At 44.8% G+C, this 7,500-nt stretch overlaps 2 protein-coding genes across 5 annotated transcripts in view; one reads left to right on the top strand and one right to left on the bottom strand.

Moving 5' to 3' along the window:
• LOC137999271 (uncharacterized) overlaps positions 1–7,500 on the bottom strand; it is a 333,030-nt gene that overhangs the window by 191,711 nt on the left and 133,819 nt on the right. The gene's annotated exons all lie outside the window — the stretch shown is intronic.
• Positions 1–7,500, top strand: part of LOC138000816 (uncharacterized) — a 173,005-nt gene that overhangs the window by 70,958 nt on the left and 94,547 nt on the right. The gene's annotated exons all lie outside the window — the stretch shown is intronic.

The following is a 7,500-nucleotide window of genomic DNA, read 5'->3' as shown; positions in this document are numbered from 1 at the left end:
CACTTCTGCTGGTGCAAAGGCCTCTGAAGATTCACAGTCTTTGATAGATTTGCACAACCTGCCTCCCATTTTACCTAGAACTCCGCAGCTGTACATCCCAGAGGCAGACAAGTTTCGCTTCCACGCAGTATCCAGCAACGAGGTGCAAAGGGTAGTGATGTCATTTCCATCTGACAAGGCGCCTGGATACGATAAGATCCCAATGTCGGTCATTCAGGATGCCTTGCCTTGTATCCTACCAATTCTCGCACTGATAGTAAACCGCTCCTTGTTGTCATCTGTGTTTCCACCTGCCTGGAAAACATCAGGTAGTGCCTCTACCTAGGGACGGTGACCACGAGATCGCAAACAATAACCGCCCTGTGTCGTTACTTCCAGCAGCATCCAAAGTTTGTGAGTGAATTGCGTTAAACCAACTGACAGGCTACAGGAATAAAAACAACCGTCTCACAGAACATCAGAGCGGGAATATAGAGCGATGCACTCTTGTGAAACTCTCAACGGGTTTTTGACTGATAAAGCGTTAGAGGCAATGGATTCAAAAAACTGATGCTTATGGTACTTTTAGATCTATCAAAAGCATTTGACAGCTACACTTCTTGTAAAATTACAATCTCTTGGATTGAGTCATAGCGCTTTAGAATGGTTTCGCAGTTATTTATCTGAGCGAAGCCAATATGTCAGAATTGGTTCAGAACTTTCTGGTCTGGAAAATATAGTTTACGGGGTTCCGCAAGGATCGATCCTTGGACCAGCACTTTTTAGCATCTATATAAACGATTTACCTACCATCCCGCATTTTAGTTCGTTGTAATCATACATGGACGACTCCAAACTCTACCTGTCGTTCCCAGTCAGGGATGTGAATACAATCGTACAACAGATCAACAAAGACCTCTCATTGATAGCTTCACGGTGCTGTCATAACCATCTTCTCATCAACCCAGACAAGACTAAACTCTTAGTCATGAGGACTCGTCAAATGCTACAAAAACTGCCAGACTTCCACATCACACTACTGGGAAAGGAAATTGCTCCAAGTGCTTCCGCTCGGGATCTTGGCGTGCAAGTAGATGCAACTCTTAGCTATAATGAACACGTCACTAATATCACGTCGACCTGTATGGCTCAGTAGTCTATGCCAAATTAACAGGATCAAGGATCTTCTCGGCTCGAGAACTTTAGAGAACGTTATTACATCTCTAGTATTCAGTAAGCTGTATTTTTGTTCAACTGTTTGGGCTAACACTAGCAAGACCAATGTACGGAAGTTACAGAAGATCCAGAACTTTGCGGCCAGAATCTTTACAGGAACAAGAAAGAACGAACATATAACACCGGTATTGAACGATCTCAGATGGCTCTCAGTGCCTGCCATGCTGGCATTTTATGATGCAATTTTAACTTTTAAATGTTTAAGGGGATTAGCCCCAAAGTATCTTAGCTCACGCTTTAATACGCGTTCATGGGAGAAACACTAGAAATAAGAACAAGTTAGACATCCCAACGTTCAATACAGCTGCTGGTCAGCGTTCTTTTATATATCGAGCGGTGAAAAGCTGGAACACGCTCCCTGAAGAAATTATGAAATGTGAAAGCTTACACAGTTTTAAATCTAAAGCTAAGAGTCATTTTTATACATTTTTTAAATGAATCAATTAGATGTATTCTTATAGTTTCATATTATTGTACATACGTTTTAGATTTAGTTATGCACTAATTTTTGTAAATTATTGCGGAAGAACCCTTTGGGAGCACTAATAAAGTCATTCATTCATTCATTCATTCAGGAAGACCTTTGTCATATAATCGAGTAGCGCATGTTCTTCGCAATGAAAGATTACTGTAATACCCTTCAAAACTAGCGCTTTTCATAACTTGAGCAACGACATTGCCCAACGTATCTCGACCTGCTTGTAGTACTGTTACACAAGAAATCCACACAATGTTGAATTATTCAACGTGTATTTCCACAGTTTTTGACTTAACTGTTTAGCTTCATAACTTTTCTTTTCAAAAGCACATGGTTCTCTCTCTGACGTCACATGACGTCGCATACAGTGTCCAGTCCTCTGGCGGATTTCTATATCTAACACTCCCCCCTAACTTAAAAAAGAATGTCATCCATGACATTTGATTTGCAATACAGAATAATTCTTTACAAGAGTAGTAGCTTTTGATTCAGAATATTCCTTACTTCTTAAATCCTGGAGTGGGGTGATCAGGCCCAGCTCCCTACAGACCACTTAATCTCTTAGTTCATCTCTCCATACTGGTGTTCACGATTCTGTAGTACAACGACTATCTTAAGACAGTTTTCACAGCATTCACATAACGAATGTTTAAATACACTTAGGAAAATTCTCGTGTTGTTTTTTTTTTTTTTTTTTTTTAAGTACAACAATGTAATAGGCAAAAAAAGAAAAACTGTTTATCTGCACTGGAATGACTGGTATGGCACTCTCCATTGTGGCAGCTGTGGTACTACTGGCTGGGGCATCTTATGAGGCACTATCATGTTCGCATTCCAGGACATCATGGGTGGTACCGGTGGAACTATGTAGTTCAAGGCTGGTGGTAGCACACAGTACTGGTTCACTGGCAGTTCAGGTATGTAGGGTGTTGGCGGTGTAGGTATCCCGCACTGCTGTATTTCTGCAAATGGACTGGCACGAACCTGCTGCACGTAAGTTGGTTCCCCAGGAGTGTCATAAGTAAGGTGCTTTGGGCCCAGTCTCAGACGCTGAGGCCGGCCTAGGTTGCCAGTATCCTCTTGCTCGACCATCTCTCCACCATCTGCTTGAGGGTCCTCCATCAACGGTGCTTCGTTAGAGGTACCAGCAATGTTAGCTTCTGTTCCCGTTTCACTTGACACCTCACCAACAGGAACACAGGTGATATCTGGTTGTGGTTCGTCTTTCTTTGTAGACTCTACCTGTATCTGTGTTTGGTCATTTCTATCAAGTCTCAGTGGGCGGTTACCGCATGAAATTTCTGGAAGATCGTCTTCGATGTCACTTCCGCCCACTTCGTGTACCAGAGGTTGGGTGTCATCACAAAAGTAAGGTGCCGGTGTTCTGGTCTTTTTTACAGGAGGGAGGTCCTCCCAGGGTTTCCCTGGCAACCAGTCACAAGGGAGTAAGAGGTTTCGATGTAGAGTACGGCTAGGTCCCTGACTTGATTCTGGTCTTACGTCGTATACTGGGCTCCCCTCCCCCTTTCTTGCAACGACCAGATGAATTTGGTCTTCCCAGAACGCACGGAGCTTTCCTGGTCCACCACGAGGAGTGAGGTTGCGTACCAGGACACGATCTCCTACTTGCAGCGCTGATGATCTTACTTGTTTGTCATAATTCTTTTTCCCTCTCATGGCACTTTTCATGGCAGATTTTGACGCGAGTGAGTAAGCTTCTTGCATGGCAGACTTCCACTTGGTAACATACTCAGCATGTGATTTGGCTCCCGTTTCCTCCTCGAGATCAAACATTACATCAATTGGCAGGCGAGGATTACGACCAAATAAAAGAAAAAATGGAGCATAACCTGTTGACTCATGGACAGTGCAGTTGTATCCATGAACGAGTTTATTTACATGGTCTTTCCAGCTGGATTTGTGAGTTTCAGGTAGGGTTCGCAACATACTGAGTAACGTACGGTTCATTCTCTCAACCAAACCATTGCCCTGTGGATGGTATGGAGTAGTCCTTGAGTGCATTACTCCAGAGAGTTCCTCAAGTCTCTTGAACAAACGGTTTTCAAACTCCCATGTCATGATGGATTTTCTCAGGAAACCCAAAGTGTGGGATGAAATCATTGAAGATCTTGTCTGCAGCAGTAATAGCGGTCTTATTCCTCGTTGGGTACGCTTGCGCATACTTGGTAAAGTGATCTACCGCCACCAGGATATATTCATAGCCTCCGGAGCTCCGCTCTAGCTGCACAAAGTCGATGGAAACCATTTGAAGAGGAGCCGTTGTTGTAATTGGCTGTAATGGTTCTCTTGTTGGTAGATTTGGACGTCTCTGTTTTAGACATCGGCATACGTGATGGATAAAGTTCTCTACATCTCTCCTCATGTGTGGCCAATAAAATCTCTCTCGAGCCAGAGCTAGCACTCTCTCAACACCAAGGTGGCCCATTTCTTCATGGAGTTCACGGAAACGGTGCGACGAAATTTCAATGGGAGAACAACCTGCTGGTTACGATAAAGTAACCCACTGTTCCTGTGTACATGAAACTTGTGCCACTCGTTCAGGAACTTACGAACCAAAGGTGATTCTTGGTACTTTTCCTTCACTGTCGGTTTGTGGTTTGCTTTGAGTAATTCAAGGACGCGTCCAATGTGAGGGTCTTCGTTCTGTGCTTTCACTAAATCCACCACTCTTACTTGATTGCAAGATGCTAATGACGGGGCGTCGACAAGATGGAGTTTCTCTTCTTCATCAGTCAGAGCTGTCAGCCAAATTGAGTCCCCATTTGACAATGTCTGGACTGCAGAGATTGATGTATGCAAGCTTTCCGGAGTTAACTTCTCAGTACAACTGTCCATGTAGGTGTGGAAGTCACGGGGCAATCGGGAAAGGCTATCAGCATCAGCATTCAACCTGCCTGGTCGATACCGTATTTCAAAGTTAAAGTCTGCAAGCTCTCCCACCCACCGCAATCCTGTAACATTTAACTTAGCAGATGTCAACACATAAGTCAGGGGATTGTTGTCGGTGTATACTACAAATTTAGGAGCGTAATAGAGGTAGTCCCTGAACTGTTCTGTCACTGCCTATTTCAATGCTAAGAATTCCAATTTGCTAGAGTGCATGTGGTAGTTGCGTTCAGCCGGGGTCAGAGTCCTAGAGGCATATGCAATTACTCGGGTAGAGCCGTTCTGCTTCTGATACAAGACCGCTCCCAAGCCATCCTGTGATGCATCGGTGTGTACAATGAATGGCGCATTATAATCTGGGTATGCCAGTAGAGGAGGTGAAGTTATTTTACCTATTAGGGTAGCCAACGCAGACTGGTGCCTGGGTTCCCACTTCACTGGTGACGAAGATGGTAACTGTCCACTACGCAACCCTGGGCTCTGTCTGGTTGAGGTAGCATTCTTTTTCCCCAGCAAGTCATGATTGAGGAGATCGTAAACGGGTTTTGCTATTCGTGCAAAGTTTTTGATATGACGGTGGTACACCCCAAGTAGACCCATGAGTCCTCTTACTTCTCCAACGGTCCGCGGTTTTAAATTCTTCATTGCAATCACTGCATTTGTAGCTTTGGGATCTATCCGGTACCCGTCTTGAGAGATAATTCTTCCAAGGAAAGACACTTCCCGTTTGAACAATGCACACTTTCCAGGCTTAATCTTCACACCATAACTCCTCAACCGACGAAGAACTTTACGCAGATGTTCAATATGTTCCGAAAATGTTTCTGAGAATACAATTACATCATCTAAGTAGGGAATACACATCTCGTCACGCAGCTCGCCAAGACAGTTCTCCATAAATCTTTGAAAGTTTGCGGGCGCATTCATGAGTCCGAATGGTATCCGCACCCATTCGTATAACCCCCAAGGTGTAATAAACGCAGTTAACGGTTGACTTTTCTCGCCAATGAACCCCTGATGATAGGCTTTTCCCTGATCCAAAACACTAAACCATGACTTGCGTCCTAGACTGTCTAACGCTTCCTGGATCCGAGGAATAGGATGCCGGTCTGGCACTGTTTTCTTATTTAATTCTCTGTAGTCTATACATAACCTCATTCCGCCATCTTTCTTGCGAACACAGACAACACTCCTTGAGAATGGCGATTTGGACTTCCGGATGAAACCTCGGTTCAGCAAGTCTTCAACGTAACCTTTAACTTCTGGGTAGAGTGGACGGGGTATGGAAATGTAATTCTTCTGCACTGGCTGGTCACTAGTCAATCTAATATCCATCTCCAATTCGGGAATGCAGCCGACATCATCATCGTTCGTTGCAAATGCATCCGCTACTTCAACCAACAACTGTCTTGCCTGCTCCTTTTGTTTTACCGTCAGTCCACTCAAATCAACTTCAGGTAACCATGGCAAGTCACTCTCAATCCGTTCAGCCGGTGTATCTTTTTCACAGGGCGGTCCCTCGCATGGGGTCGGTGTCTCAGGGTCCTTAAACCTGACTTCAATAGGAGTAACTGACCCGACCAGCTGGAGGCGCCCCAGGACAACTCTTCCAGGCAGGGTGATATCGTGGTTTGTGTTGTTGGTCACTGCGACTGATAAGATGGTTGCATCACCCTCCTTCACAGTGGTAAGGGGATTCGTGGACTGCCAATCCTGCAGGCCAGGTTGTCAACTCATCTGGCTCAAAAATGACAGGGGTCTTACGGTAGATTGGTCCAGTATTAGCACGACAAGGTAAGTGAGTAGTCTCCCCTGCAGGGACAGTGTGTGGCTTCTTTGTAGATTTAACTAGACAAAGTTCATCAGAATTGGTAGTACGTATTAGGCTTATCAACGCCTGTATGTCACCACTTTTACTCGTTTTAAAGCTTCTTAACATCCTTCCCAGTAATGCATCATCTTCTTTGCCTTCAGTATTCTTGACCATTAATTCTATAACATTAAAACCAATGATGGGCTGCTCAATGTTCTCCATTGTCACCAAGAACGGAACCCTAGTTTCTGTCTCATTTTCATTTGTTAACCTTACACCAATCTCTACCCATCCACAGTAAGGAATATTCGTCCCATTTGCTGCTTGCAAACTTATGGACCCATCTGTACCAAGTAAGTGTTCAATATCCCTTATTTTGACTGTTGGTAGTTGGCTCTTCAGGAAATCTACTGAAACAATTGACACTTGGGGTCCTGTGTCCCATAAAACTTTTGTAGCCATGTCATCCAGGTAGCAATCTACCAAACACTTTCTTCCCACCAGCTTAACTATGCGTTCCTGTTGCCTGGGAGTGATGTGACAAGCATACACACCTCTGTCTTGGGCATCTCCTAACCCCTTTTCTTTAAACGATTCTCTCTCAGAGAGTTCCTTGATTGCTTTGCATAACACTTTATACTTTGGCCAATGAGCCTTCTGGCAACGCACCGAACGATACCAAACAGACTGGCACCTTGAACACTGTAGTAACTGTGTGTGGCAACAGGGCTTCAGGCAACAACTACACTGGTGGGACTTCTCTTTCTCTGGCAAGGCTACTCCCTGTCCCGCGGGGGTAGCCTGGCTGCGTTTCCCGGATAACTTCTGAGCCTGGTCTGACAGTAGCGTGAAATATGGTTCAAGCCACCACAGAGGTAGCAATGTGGACATCGGTCGCCTTCCCCCTTCCTTCTACACTCTTGGCAACCTGGTCGTCTTGTTCCAGCTTTCACTCCACCCCCACCATGATGACTAGGTATCATAGTGTCTCCTTTCTGGTTACCTGCTACTTCCCGGAGGGTCTTAACTTCCGATTTCACTGTGGCCAGCTCTGCTTGTACAGCCTTCAGTGTAGCTAGGACTTGTG

This window comes from Montipora foliosa, chromosome 4 (assembly GCF_036669935.1).
Source record: "Montipora foliosa isolate CH-2021 chromosome 4, ASM3666993v2, whole genome shotgun sequence".
Lineage (NCBI taxonomy): Eukaryota > Metazoa > Cnidaria > Anthozoa > Scleractinia > Acroporidae > Montipora > Montipora foliosa.
This window is presented reverse-complemented; position numbering and strand designations above follow the sequence as displayed.